We start from the raw sequence: 14,680 nt of genomic DNA, 5'->3' as shown, positions 1-14,680 counted from the left end.
GCTTCCTGGCCCAGCAAGCATGCATGCATGGCCCATGCAGGCGAACAAGAAAGGCTTTCTGAGTGTGGTGCCTGTGGTTTGGGTTTTTGTTTTTTTTTGTTTTTTTTTTTTTTTCCTTTATTTCTTTTCTTTTCTTTTCTTTTAAGCGTTGACAATGTCCTTTTAGCCACAAACGCCCTCCCCTCTCCCCTAGTTGCACACCCCGTTCCCTCCCCCCCGCGCCCAGTCCAGCCCGAGGGGGCGGAGGCGGGGGCGAAGGGGCCGCCGGGGATTCAAAACCTGCCCTCACAAAAGACAAACATAAATAACACCAACTTGAGAGGCGGCCGATTCCCAAGCCCGGTTCGGGACGCAATCCCTCGGGCCCCCGGGGCAGGGCCGGGAGAGCAGGTGACGCCAAGCGCTACGGGAGGAGGTCGCAGGCTAGCTTTTGTGCCAAGAAGCACCTGAAGTCCTAACACATTGGTTGCGGCTCCCGGCGGCTGCCAGGCGGATCCCGAGTGTGTGGCACCGGGGAAGAGCCGAGCTCCCGGGCCACGTAAGGCAGAGAGCGAGCAAATGACAGGGTGATGAGCACAAATGCCTCTGGGTTTTTTTTTTTTTTTTCTTTTTTTTTTTTTTTTCTTCCCCTCCCCGGGTGCCGGGAAACAATAGATCCCGCGCGGATAATGCCTCCGCTGCTCGCCCCGGCGCTCCCGACCGCAGCCCACCCACCCCCACCCGCCCGCCCGCCCGCGGGTCCGCCTTTGTGCACGCCGCCGGCCGCGTCCCCGCGCTCCCGCCGTCCCCGCCGGCCCGCACGCCGCCCCCTTACCGAGCGGCCCGGGCGGGAGGTCGGCCTCCTCCGGAGCTCCCCCGCCCCCCTCCCGCCCCCGCGGGTGGCCGCGCGGGCTCGGCGCCGACCGTGCGCCCTCCGCCCGCTCGTCACGGCGCGGCGCGCGCGGCGGCCGGCTGCCCCGGCGCCTCGGCCCCCCACGCGCGTCCTGCCCGCGCGGGGCGGCCCCGGGATGCGCGCTGCGCTCGCCCTCCCCCTCCTCCACCTTCCCTCCCTCCCCGCCATCCCCCGTGCCGTGGCGGCCCGGCCCCGGGGCCCCCGACGCTAACGTTAAGCACCCTCGGCTTGCGGCCTGGGGCCCGGACGCGGCGAGGCCCACGTGCGGGGCCCCCAGGCCAGGGCCCTGCGGCCCGCGAGGCCCGCTGGACTAGGGGACGGGCCGCGGGGCTGAGGAAGGCCCGGGGTAACAGGTGCCTCACCTCGGCCGATGGGATTAAACTCTAGGGCCGCGGAGAGAGGGAGCCCGGCAGCGAAATCCCAGGAGAGGGAGAGAGGGAGCCTCTGGCGGCCAAGGAAGGGCGAAAAGCACCGGCCCGAGGCGAGGCCGCCCCACCCCCAAGACCGTGGGCGAGGGGGCCCTGGCGCTTAGGGCCAAGGCCTGCGCCTCTGGGGCCTGCCCAGGGTGTGTTCCAGGGCAGGGTTTGGGCTACCAGATGCCGTGCACCCCACAAAGTCTACAGTTGGCTTGGTGACCCCAGGCATTCCAGGGCGGTAATGGCCTGGGCTGGCCTTGAAGGCCAAGACCTAGGCCCTACTCTAGGTTGGCCTTCAGTGGGACGAGGGCTCTGGACCTCGAGGCCCCATTGCTAGAAGGAAAGAGATGAAGAGGACTTGGGATTTCTTCTTGTACAGCTTTTCAGTTCACGCTCCTTGCTTTTGCCCTTTCATAAACACTCAGTACATCCTCTCCTGAATGTGTGAAGGATTGTATACTTTTCTCCTACATATAAAATAGGCCGATGTAGATTATTAACCCATCCAAAAGTCCTATGGGGCAGAAATACAGTTTTTGAAGAGACAAAATTAGGTGGTTTGCCACATTATGTGTGAGGTGTGCCTGTATTCCCACAGGAGAACTGAGTTTGTGGACGGCCTAAGCTACAAATCGAGCCATTCTCTAGAGATTTAAAAATAACAACTAAGCCATGGTGGCTCGTGTCTTTAATCCCAGCATTAAGACACAGAGGCAGGTGGATTCCAGAATTTGAGGCCAGCCTGGACTACACAGAGAAACCCTGTCAGGAAAAAAAAACCAAAAAAACAAAAACAGTAACTACAACAATAACTAAAAATTATATGTCTATGTAGCAAAATCAGCATGATACTGCAACATTCTCAATTCAGAAAATCTAAAAAGAGATAAAACTGCTTAATATTGCATAAAGCACAAAAGATTTAGAATTTCTGTAGTACTGAGAGCCGTGGCAGGGGACGGGCATGATTCAAGGCCACCACCCTTCAGCCTGACCTGTCCCCTCATCATTTCGATTAAAAATTCTCAATCTTTTCTTAGATGCAGAAAACTATTTTAGAATTAGCTGGCACACGGCAGGTTTGGGGCTTGTTAAAGGGAGTTTTAGAGTAGAGGGTAAGTAGAAAGAGGTGCTCAGGGTACGAGGAAGGCACATTCCAGAGCACAGGCTGGGCTTCTCCTCCTTCCAGTATAGACCCGTACATGCCATTCAGGTCGGTGTTGAAACTATTGTCTTCAAAGGTGACCAAGGTACCTGAATGAGATACTAGGGCGGTCCCAGGGGGGATAACCTCCGGGTTTCCATTGATAAGGTAAAATTCTAGATCAACCGAATGGGGGAGATATGCTTATCTCTACCATAAACAAAGTTAATAGTCTTGTTTGAAATTCCTAGAAAATGTCTGCAAAAAGAATGAGACCCTTGCAAGGTCAATCACGGTCTAGCCTCAAGCATGGCTCATAGCATTGTGTGTGTACCTGCAACTTGTGCAGCAAATGTTACTCAGGAAGTCTCCCTCTCATCCAGCACGGGGTCCCAGCTCTAGGATGAGGGTCTTATTTCCCTTCCATGTTCCAGTAATTTTCCCCATCACTCTATCCTGACTTAGAATTGTCTTCTAGGATACAGAAAGAGAAATGAAACAAAATATACTGTAGTCGTCGTTGATTAAAGTTTTCCTAACACAATATAATTACTTTTTTAAAAAGATTCATTTTATTCATGAGTACGCACCTATGGGTCATGGGATGGTATGAGTACCTGTGTTCGGGGAGGCCAGAATCGTGTGTCAGATCTCTTGGAACTGGACTTACAGACAGTTCTGAAGCTGCCTGGTATGGGTGATAGGAACTGAGCTCCGGTCCTATGGAAGAACTCTACAGGCACCTGACCTCTGATCCATCTCTCTAACCTGAAATATCATTCATTACAGGTTACAGATGAGGAAAATAGAGGATTGGGGCTTGTGATGTATTCACAACTTCATTGCGAATAATGACTAGAAAAATAAACAGGCAATTATACACAAAGAACCTGTGTGCTGCCCAAGGAAAATCATTCTATTTCTAAATAACTTTGTAGTGAGTTAATTCTATGGATCTGATTTTCAGTTCGACATTTTCTCCTTTTTCTTTTTACATCAACATGTTCCCTGTCCTCACCGAGAGGCTGGCATTCCCCGTCTGAGAAGCGGAAGCCGCTTCCATAAGCATCGGCAGATGTAACTGGCAGTGTGAGGGGGCTGTGGTTCCAGTCTCCACTTTGGGAAAGAACATTTGTGCTGTCTGGGATAAGCTAGTGAAGAAGTTTCTGTCATTTATTTGCAGCATAGAAACCAGGTTTTTGGGGAGAATAGCCTAAATAAATGCAGCGTCTAATCACTGAGCTCTGTCTGTAGAAGAGGAGGCAGAGTTGGCAATAAAATCGGTCTTACACCTCTTTGCAGAGAAATGAATCATACAGAAAAGAAGCCTAAAGACTGGTTGGTTTGGCTTTTATTTTCTGAAAACAAAGTCCATACTGAAGGAGTGACATGTTTTATGAGCGCCGTGCTGTTATTTGAAGACTCCTGGATTCTCCATAATTGGCCTCGTGCTCCTAATACCCACCAGAATGTTTGAAGGGTCTAGCAGACATGCACTAACCCAATGCATGCAGCTGTTGAATACATTTTGCCCTTTAGCCACAGTAACCATAATAGAAAGACTAAAGAACCACCCTTCCCTAGAGGCCCCCCTATTGGACAGATACAAACAGATACAGAGCCTTCCATCTCAAAAATCCCCATTGGATAGCCCCTCTCACACATGTTCTGATTTTGTAAAGGTTCATGTACTTAGGCAGCTAACTGATGTGGCGAAGAGCAGGGGACACCTGTTTCACTTGTGGCACCTGGAAGGCGTGCTGTGAACCTCCTGTTAGCATGCAAAGGATCCAGAACGCATCTGTAGCTGGGATTGACACTTTTCCTGTCAAAAGGCTTATCCAGGTATGGTGTGCAGCCCAGCACTGGGGAGAGGGAGGTAGGAGGATAATGCTCAGAGTTAGCTTGGGCTACATAGCAAGACCCTGGATCAAACTAACAAAATGAAGGACACTCACACAGAATATGTGACCCACTTGCCTTTTGCAACCAAATTATACACAGACTGGGAAGAACTTAATACAAAATCAAAAGTAGATTTAAAAAAAAATACCATCAATATCAGTCTATGACAGTCTTCAATGATTAGATTTAGAATCACTATGAGACCTCTGAGTGTGTCTGAGTATATTTCCTGAAAGATTTGACTAAAGAGGGAAGATGAATCCTTAATGTGGACAGTACCACCGATGAGGTAGATTCCAGAAATGAGTAGGCAGGAAAGAGAAACAAGCATAGCATAGGCTTTCGTCAGTCTCTGCTTCCTGACCTTGAACATGGTGTGAGGTACGGCTTCATGTCCTAGGCGTCATGCCTTTCCTCGTGGTGACAGACTGAACCCTCATCAAACTGTGAGCCAAAGGAAACCCTTAAGTTGCTTTTGTCAGACATTCTGTTACATGGAAAAAATAACTGACAGTATTTTTTTTTCTGGGAGGTTCTCTCAATTTACTGTAAAGTATTGCTAATGGATGTACTGAGTATTCAAATAATTTTTTTTTGTATAAGTGAAATGTTTTGTGCTACTACCACATTAAGAAGAGATGAAGCCTGAATAAAGATGAGAATGATAAAATAATAATTGGGCATATCGATTTATAGCTTTAATTTCACAAGCCAGGAAGCTGAGACAGGAAGATCACCATGATATTCAAAACAGTATTGGCTTCACAATGAGTTCCAGGCCAGGCAGCTGGACTATGTCATGAGACCTTACCTCAAAAATAAATAAATAGATAGATAGATAAATAAATAAATAAATGGCTAAGGAAAGATGACTAGGTTGCTAGTCATGTCTCCATTTATAATAAGAGTTCCAGGTATAGTGATTGATCCTTGCAATACTAGCACTCATATGGTTGGGGGGGAGGGTAGTGCTGGAAGTTAGAAGGCTGGTGTAGGTTAAAAAAAAGAAAAAAGTGCAGGCCAAGGCCAACCTAAGCTACAAAGTGAGACCATAAGCCAATAGCAAGATCCCTGGCTGGTTACATACTAGTAGAAATTCATGAAGGAGAAAGGAAAAGACCAAATAGAGCAAAGGTAAAGGTCTGCAGTTCACTAAATCCTAGAGAAAGAGAGCAAAGTATCAGAAGAACAATTCCTGCAGGTCATTCCCACATATTTTTATAACAGGATATTTTATTCACATTGGCTTCCTGAGCTAGCTTACCCGAAGTATATTTATAACTACTTAGTTACATTGGTAAATAACATAGGGCCTTGTTGCCTGAAATGTTAAATGTTTTCTTAGAGGCCCACCTGTTAGTAACACTGTGTCCATTTACGACTTTTAGTCCCCTGTAGAATAGAAAGCACTTCTCTAACACTGACAGTCAAATGCAGTAGGCTAAGCCCGGGGGATCCTGAGCTGCGTAGCAATACTCAGTCTCCAAAATATATAAAACTAACATAATGATAAAATCCCCAGGCTCAAATTCAAAATACAATGTTAGCAATATCTGCGAACAGACTCAATTTTATTTTTAGTTTAGTTAGTGTAAGGAACACTGGGTTTCATTATGTGTTCGCTCATATTCTCTATTGTTTTTGTTGATCACACTGAATTTATATCTCAGCTATAAAATTATTAAAATCATCAATTCTTCCCAAATACATTTCAGAATGGCTCAGCGTGGCTTTCTGTCTATATCATTGCTTGATCATCCCATTGAATGGTCAAACATTAATTGACCATTACTTCATCCATTTCCAGCTCTATGTCATAGCAAGTATCTTGTCTTTCTAGCCTAAAATATTACCAGGAGAGCGCTGCCTACTTATTTTTATTTGTTACAGGAAATAAACTGTAAAATTTCTTGGGATCCCCTAGGTCATTACGGAGTGGTTATTATCTGTTAGCTCTACAAATAAACTACAGTGAGTTCATCAAGTATTTAAGCTCAGATAATGTGTCCTTTCTCCTACCCTCTTATTCCTTTATTGGGCTGCCCATGCAGAACTGACAAACAGGAGTTTTGTTGGCCTAGACTGACACAACATTCCCAATACTGTCTCTGCTCCTGTGGTTGAGACTGAAAGCTGCTATGGCCATTCCTTTTAGCTTTCATGTAGTCTTTTGTTGTTGTTTTGGGTTTCCGAAGACCGGGTTTCTTATAGCACATACTGGCATTCAACTCCATAAGTTACAAATGACCCTGAACTCAGATTCTCTTGTCTCAGCTTTCCAAATAGTGGGATTACAAGGAGTGTGCCACCGTGCCCAGCTAGTTTTCATTTTTATCTGGGTCTAAGGTGCCTGTTGAAAGACAAATGTGGGCCATGTATCCACGCCTGCAGAAGCCAGCTTTCTGTCTGCAGTTTAGCAACTCTTGTCAAGAGAATTGTAACTGAGGTCCTCTATATGCCAATCCTCTGTCTCCAAAATGCACTCGAACTCTGCCTTCCTTCAGATCGGCATGTTGTCAATCCATCTTCAGAATAATTTGTTATTTTAACACTGGCGCAAATGGGAGACACACATCGATCATTCCTCAGGAGAATAGTAGCTAGTGTCAAACTGAGAATCAAATGGAAGATATTTTAGAGTAACTCCTATGCAGACATCCTTTTTACTCAAAAGATTGTCGAGATATGTGCTAGCATCATTCTTCTTTGCACACAGCTGACAAAGGAAATAACTAGGGAGACACTCCTAGTTGAAAGTATTAGAGGAAAGGAATTCATGAATCACAGGATTTTAGTAGCTTTTATTGTGCTGTGTTAGAGTGTTGGTGAATTAACTGTTAAAGTAAATGAATAGTTCCATTTGTCTGCAAATAATCAAGGGGTTTCCGAGACTTTATTCTATTCCAAACTATTTCAAGTGATTAAAACCTCCTTGAAGAATTCTGTGATTGTCTCACTTTGTTTAAAATTCACAATTAAATCAGAATGTATTTTAACATTCTATCGCTAAGTTTTTATATGTACTTATCAAATTTCAGAAATAACTCAAAAACAAATTTGCTCTGAATTTCTTGGTATACTTTTATCGTTTTCTTCTTGGTTTGTTTGTTTTTTTGGCTGGTGGTTTTGTTTGGCTGAGGCTGTGCCTCAATCTGAGTCCCAGGCTGCATCAGCCTTCTCAGGGTTAGGATGCCAGGATTGATACTGTGTGTTCCCACACTAGGCTAGTACACAGCTTGGTACTATGCTGCCTTTTGTTTCGCTTGAGACAGGGTTTTGCTGTGTAATCTGGCTGGCCTGATACTATCTAGTCCAGGCTGGTTTAGAGTTCACAGTAATGTTGTGCCTGATCGTCCTGAGTGATCAGATTACAGCTCTATGCCAACATCCCTGACCCCATGGGTTCTTAGGCAGCTGTAGTTCTGAGGTCTACTATTTTATCAGTCACCAGCCCTGTCCTGCCCATATAACTTTTCTTCAGTACTAGGTCCTGAACTCAGGGCTTTTAACACGCAAGGTGAGTTCTCCTCCAGTGACATTCATCCTTACCCTTTCTCCTATTTTATCTTGAGATAGGGTCTCACTAAGTTGCCTCGGCTTTGTTTATCATCATTTTAAGATGTTGCTTCTGATGAGAATATCATAGTGCCATCCATGATTGTGTATCATTATCAAATGTTTGAATTATACAAATGATAAATGAGTAGTTACTCTTACGATTTACCCTTGTGGTAAATCATGAGTTGCTGCAGGCTCTCTTTTTTCTGGTCCTAGAGCTGCACTGGTACCGATATCGTATTGTTATTGCTCTTTGAGAGTAGGAATCTTCTTGAGTAAGCTGGTATATGCATTAGATTCTGAATGTCTGGGGGATCATAATCTTTCTATCTAGGCTTATTTGTGTAGTTAGAAGAAAAAATCTTTCCAACAAAATTATAAGATTCTAGATATTTAAAATGCATGTACATAGATAAGGTTAAAAAAAGTCATCTATTCTTCAGTTGAGGGGCATCTGGGCTGTTTCCAGGTTCTGGCTATTACAAATAAAGCTGCTACAAACATGGTTGAGCAAATGTCCTTATTGTGTACTTGAGCCTCTTTTGGATATATGCCTAGGAGAGATCTAGAGAGGTCAACTAGCGCCGTTTTCTATGGGGTAGACAGAGACCCAGCTTTGGTGGCTTCAGATTCTGCTTCTGGTAATTCCCTCAACACCAGCCTGCTCCTCACACATGGATGCTTTTAAAGGAAAGCCATAGGCATTAAGGTGGTACCTGTCCCTACAAGAGAGATAAGACAAGATGCTGGCTTCACCATCGTGAACTATTGTCACTGTTGTTTCTGAGACTTGAGTCTTACTTCGTAGCCATGATGGCCCAGAACTTGCGATCTTTCTGCCTCAGACTTCTGATGGATAGGATTATGTGTCTGGGCCACCACATCCAGCCTCATACTAATTTTGACACAGCATAAACAACGATGTAAGCATCTTACTTCCTTTGTTAATAGAGAAGTGACATGATAAACAATGGAAAACTGTTAGTTGCATCCTCAACAGACATAAACCGTGTATTTTAGGATACTGAGAATAAAATGCAGAAGGTGAGGTAAAGTTGAGTTGATATGGATTAAGCTTATATTAGATGATTAAGTTCCATGGTTGTGAAAATTTTTAAAAAACAAGATATTCTTTTCTCAAGAATGCAGATGTGACCTGATCTGTGGAAGGAAGATGAAACTTGGGAACTGTGGAAAAGTTTTGCTTTGCTCGAGAACCTAAACATGTAAATTCATTATCGCAGAGCTTGAATCATTTGCTTATAATAGATCACATATGCGTACACACAGTCTACTCTAATGTAATTTATGCCAAGTGTTCATATTTTCCAAAATTGGAAGTCTTATCGCAAGAGCCCAAAAAATTAAGCAAGATCAGCAACATACCAAACAATAGGTTATCATATGCTCTCCCAAAGGAGAGTGGGATCAAGGCCAAGTGAGGTATTTAGACTCATAAATAAATAGTCATTTATCATATAATGTAGTTGATCGTATGAAAAGCAAATGGTCCTGGAGAAAAACTCACACAGAGCTTGCGGATACTGTAGGATGAGTGCTGACCCAGAAACATGCACATTTACCTCAGGCTTAGTTTTCAAAATACATGTGCATTATCGTCACCTTATCAACGCTGTTCTTTCTGCTTCTGTGGGATTTTCAAACCACAAGATTATCATTGCTTTATTTTGCTTTAAATAAGATTGTCCACAATTTTGGAAGATATGACTTCTTTGCAAAGTATTTGGTACATAAAGCCTAAAATACCAGTGGACACAGGTGATGGAAAAGAAAGTGGTATGGCCTATTGAGGAGGAAAAAAGGGATGAACAAGAGGAGGATGGTGGAGGGAGACAACAGTAGGGGAGAGGGACAAAAACAAAACACACAGTCACGTGTATGGAGGAAACGTCATAGTAAACCTTCAATTCTTTATATTCTAACTTAAAATCTAACTGGAGAAGAGGAGGGGGAAGCAGAAGAAAGGGCTGGTGAGATGTCATAGTGAGTAAAGGCACCATGACCTGAGCTCAGTCTGCAGGACACACATTTTGGAAGAAGAGAACCAATTCCTCTGACTTGTTGTCCTCTAACTTCCACATATGCACCAGTGGACATATGAACTACCTTAGCATATGCACACACACACACACACACACACACACACACACACATACACAATACAACTTTAAATGTTTTAATGAAAATAAATGAACTTAATTTTAAAAATAAACTCAAAGACCAAATAATTCGTAACTAACCAAGAGATAAAAAAAGCATTGATGTTTCTAATAGATCTCTGACTCTAAAACTTACCTTGTAGAAATCAAATATACAAGTCATTTTTCTTAATGAGATTTAGACATTTAAATAAAATAAGCTACCTTCTATGTTAGGTCAAAATAAGCCAACTCTATGGCCTATAGAGTATCTGTTTAGTAAGTGTCTCTCTTTGTTCCTCATGCAAAAGAAGTTATTTGTTTTTAATTCACAGAAAGCTTGATTATCAGTGTTTAATTCACTAGAATATTTTAGTTTTGACTCCTTAATAGTAAACATAAGCTTTCTTCATCTTTGAGAAGGATACATGGTAAGCAATGTGAAGGAGGGAAAGCATGATTGGGACAGGAAAGACAGCTCAATGGTTCAGAGTACTTGCTGGGCTTGCAGAATACCTGTTTGGTTCCCAGCACCCACATCAGACAGTTCACAACAGTCTGTAATTCCAGTTCTGGGAGATCTGACACCACAAGTATACACAGAGACACAGTTGTAGGTACAACACACACACACACACACACACACACACACGAAGCCTTAAAAGCAACAACAAAAACATAAATTAAGCCAGTTGTAGTGATTCACATCTGTAATCCCAGCACTTTGAGATTGAAGATAGGAGGACCAGGAGTTCATAGCAAACCTGGGCTACACTCCTGGTTTGATGTCAGCCTAGGAAACATAATAAACAAACAAACAAATTATATTGCAAAATTTAAAAAAAATGTTTTGTTTGGTAGGAGTACTGTATTCACTGGCTCTATGCTTGAGGTGAAAATAAGACTCACTGAGGTTAATCAAATTCAAATTCGAGAGTCCCATGCCAACCCATCCAAATGAAAATCTTTACAGTGAGATCTAGTTAACTCTGGAGGGTTCTGTTTGGGAAACAAATAACTGAGCAATGGAACTGATATTTCAGTCTGTTTGGCTGATAATGTTTGGTAAACCCTATAGAGTAGGGCTGCCATACATTATATATAAATGTGCTTCTGGGACCAGATGTAGGAAGGGTCAGAATCCATGTAGGCCCCATCTTCCTTGATCCAGAAAATGGTGACAGCTTTTGTAATCATTCTCCTGACGAACTCTCTTCCTTGATCCAAGTAGACTAAAGAAAAAAGAAGAAAGGAAAAGAAAGAAAGAAAGAAAGAAAGAAAGAAAGAAAGAAAGAAAGAAAGGAAGGAAGGAAGAAAAGAAGGAACAAAGGAAGGAAGGAAGGAAGAAACCTTATGCAATGTAATATGCAAAACATTTCCAAAGATTCACAGCTCAGAAGCCTCCCAACTCCAAATTTTCCTCTAAATTCAAACTATGCAACATTTTTAGTCTCTTGAAATCCATTTTAATAAGAAAGTACAGTAATGTTTGTTGCTTCCATTAATGTCTAAGAAAATTCAAGAACAAATGATGGAAATGTCTCAGAGTCAGTGAAAGTCTAATTCAATAGGAAACGAAGATGTTTTGGAGTCACATATTGAGAAGCTGATGGAGGATCTTTAACAAACCATGTAAGGGAATGACCCCTATAAAACTAAAAGGCAAAAACAAGGTAATGATCTATCCAACCCTTTAATGGTGATACCCACCAGTCACTAGAGCCATGTCAAAGAAAAAGGTTTTTAAAAATACATTTTGTTAGATGTTGAAATTATTATATAAGTGAAAACCAAGATGGCAGCTTCTCCAGTAGCAAAGAAGTCACCAGTCTGCAAAAGAATTATTCTGTATTCTTATCAAGTACCTACAGTTTTTAAAAGGCAGTTGTTGTGCTTTGAATAAGAATAACCCCCACAGGTTCATATATTTAAATGCTTAGGAAGTGGCACTATTTGAAAGGATTAGAGGGTGTGGCCTTGTTGGAGGAAGTTTGGCACTGGGTGTTGGACTTTGAGGTTTGTAAAGCCCAAACCACACCCATTGTCTCTCTTCCTGCTGCTTGAGGACCCAGATGTGGAACTCTCAACTCTTCCCCAGCTCCGCATCTGTCTGCATGCCCTATGCTTCCCACCATGCTGATAATGAACTAAGCCTCTGAAACTGTAAGTCATCCCCAATTAAATTTTGTCTTCATAAGGTTGTCTTTGTCACCCAGATGGTGGTGACACACACCTTTGATCCCAGCACCTGGGAGACAGGGGCAGGCAGATCTCTGTGAATTTGAGGTCAGCTTGGTCTATAAATCAAGTTCCAGGACAGCCAGGGCTACAAAGAGGAACCCTGTCTCGGAAAAGAAAAACTTAAATAAAACAAAAATAAATTAAAAAAAAAGTTGCCTCCGTGAAGCTGTCTCCCCACAGCAATAGAACATTGACTAAGGTAATAATAGTACTTAATTTGGAGATTCAGCTCATCTGGTAGATTGTTTACCTACCATGCACAAAGCACTGGTTTCAATCCCTATTACTCCTTTAATAGGGCACAGTGGCACAGGCCTGTCATCTAAGCACTAGGGAGATAAAGGCAGGTCACACCTAAAATACCAGCAGCACCAGGGAGGTAAGATTCAAGGTCAGCTTCTGCTACATAGTGAGCACAAAGCCAGCTAGGGATGCGTGAGATCATGCTTTACAAAGAAAATGTCTGAGGCAAGACAATGAAAGAATGTGTCAGCAGAGAAGGGAGTCACTTTAACCTTGCATAGTTTTCTCCTGAAGCGTAACACTGTCATCTCAACATCAGACAACAGAGCTCCCGAATCGAGAAGGAATTCCAGCTTTATTTCTGAGTGCACCCAGCATCTCTGGGAAACAGCAGAAATACTCCTCGCAGCATTGTTCGTAAAAACGAATAAAGAAGAGCAAACATATCAAATGATGAACAGAATGTAGCAGGTCTGCACAGCGAGCTGCTTGGCATGATGGGCGGTCGAGAACTGCTATAATACCACAACACAGACAAAGGCTGACTGCGCTGCGCTAAGGGAGCCTCAGAAAGAGCCATGCCTTACCCAGTTCTGTTCCCACTGAATGTCCGGAAGAGCAAAGTCTACACAGAGAGAAAGTTGGACTAATCTCTGACTAGTCTGTCTAATCCTGATTTCTCCAAAAAGCAGGTCATCTTAATTTTATCTTGGGACATGACAATCTTTCATGAATGACTCCATTTTGATTTGTGGCCTGTTAAGGTCTAATTTCAGTAGTCTAGACTAAAGCAATAGGATCTAGCAATTTCTCATAACTTTTCAAAACTGTAGGATGTTTGTGCTACCCTAATTTACCATTATCTGGAGTGTCCACTTTCAACACATTGTGCATTAATCTTGAAAATTTTCTCAAAATCAGGCCAGCTAGATGGCTCAGTAGATAAAGGTTCTTGCCACCAAGCCTGAAGACCAAAGTTCATCTTCAAGTCCCATGTGGTGAAGCCAGCTCCCACAAGATGTCCTCTGACCTTCACACACACACACACACATTAATTTATTAAACAGAATTCCTAAGATTACATACATTTCCTTGAATTTTCACCATTTTGATAAAAGACTATTTGATACTCAACAAAAAAGGCAAATCGAAATAAGAAACTTTTGAGAAGGCGCAGTGCACAGAGCACACTCGCTTTATGATTGTAAGATAATAGCAAGCAGTTGGCATCTCCCCCTTACCAGCTCCCCCATGAACCAAACAAACGAAAATTTAATGGCTCAAAGAGCCAGACAGGAGTGCCCTTATTTTAACAAGCGTTATTTTGTTCAACTAAGTGTCAATGTGTTTTTTCACTCTGAGTGTTAAAAAAGGGCCAACAACTGCACAGATTCAGCAACACCACCACCCTGATTCCTCTGGTCAATCTGAAATAAAATCCACCGCTCCATAAGCAAATGTACATCTAGTTCAATCACAATATTAATCCCAATTATTTAGAATCAACTGTATTTTAAAATATAATTGTCTGTCACTGAATGGGTCTTTTAAGGTACTAGATGTATGAGCCAAGGTCAATTCATAGTACAGTGTGAGAATTATTAAGCTACTCATAAGTAGAATAATTTACATTCTTTCCATTGTGTGAGAGTGTACATAGAATAAATAAAAATTAGAACTAAAAAAAAAAAATGTTCTTGTATGTATGTGTCAAAATACCAGGTCACTAATTTCATTCTCTATTAGGATTATAAATTTTTATAACCTGAAGATACTTGTATCTTGCTTAAAATTCTTCCTTGGAATATAGTAAATATGTTAATCTATAAAGAAGTAATCTTGGTCTAATTTCATATATTACAAATTTAGAAGGGACTATGTGAGGTCAGATAATATCTATATCGAACAGATAATATCTATATATACCTGGTTTTGTTTGTTATTTTGCATTGATTTGCTCGATGCCTTGGAGACAAAATTTTTTCCACAGAAATTAAATATGTATTTATCAATCAATATGTTTGAATTTTAAACAAGTGCGTCCCAAATTTGCAGCTAAATGAGTCATATCTCAAAGCAATTTCCTAAGTCTTCTTGACAATGACCATTTTCACACATTCGG

At 42.4% G+C, this 14,680-nt stretch overlaps 1 protein-coding gene across 11 annotated transcripts in view; it reads right to left on the bottom strand.

Moving 5' to 3' along the window:
* Positions 1–1,385, bottom strand: part of Ppp1r9a (protein phosphatase 1 regulatory subunit 9A) — a 282,353-nt gene extending 280,968 nt beyond the window's left edge. For 2 of the 11 annotated variants that reach the window (XM_060374166.1, XM_060374169.1), the window contains exon 1: positions 316–695. The gene's annotated coding sequence lies outside the window, so the exon portion shown is untranslated. Of the gene's footprint in view, positions 1–315; positions 697–814; positions 962–1,254 lie in introns of those variants that run through there. The other 9 variants (XM_060374168.1, XM_060374167.1, XM_060374170.1 and 6 more) reach the window with 9 other exon arrangements.
* Positions 1,386–14,680: the final 13,295 nt, after the last annotated feature.

This window comes from Meriones unguiculatus, chromosome 21 (genome assembly GCF_030254825.1).
Source record: "Meriones unguiculatus strain TT.TT164.6M chromosome 21, Bangor_MerUng_6.1, whole genome shotgun sequence".
Lineage (NCBI taxonomy): Eukaryota > Metazoa > Chordata > Mammalia > Rodentia > Muridae > Meriones > Meriones unguiculatus.
Note: the sequence above shows the minus strand (reverse complement) of the source record. Positions and strands in the feature narration are given on the sequence as shown.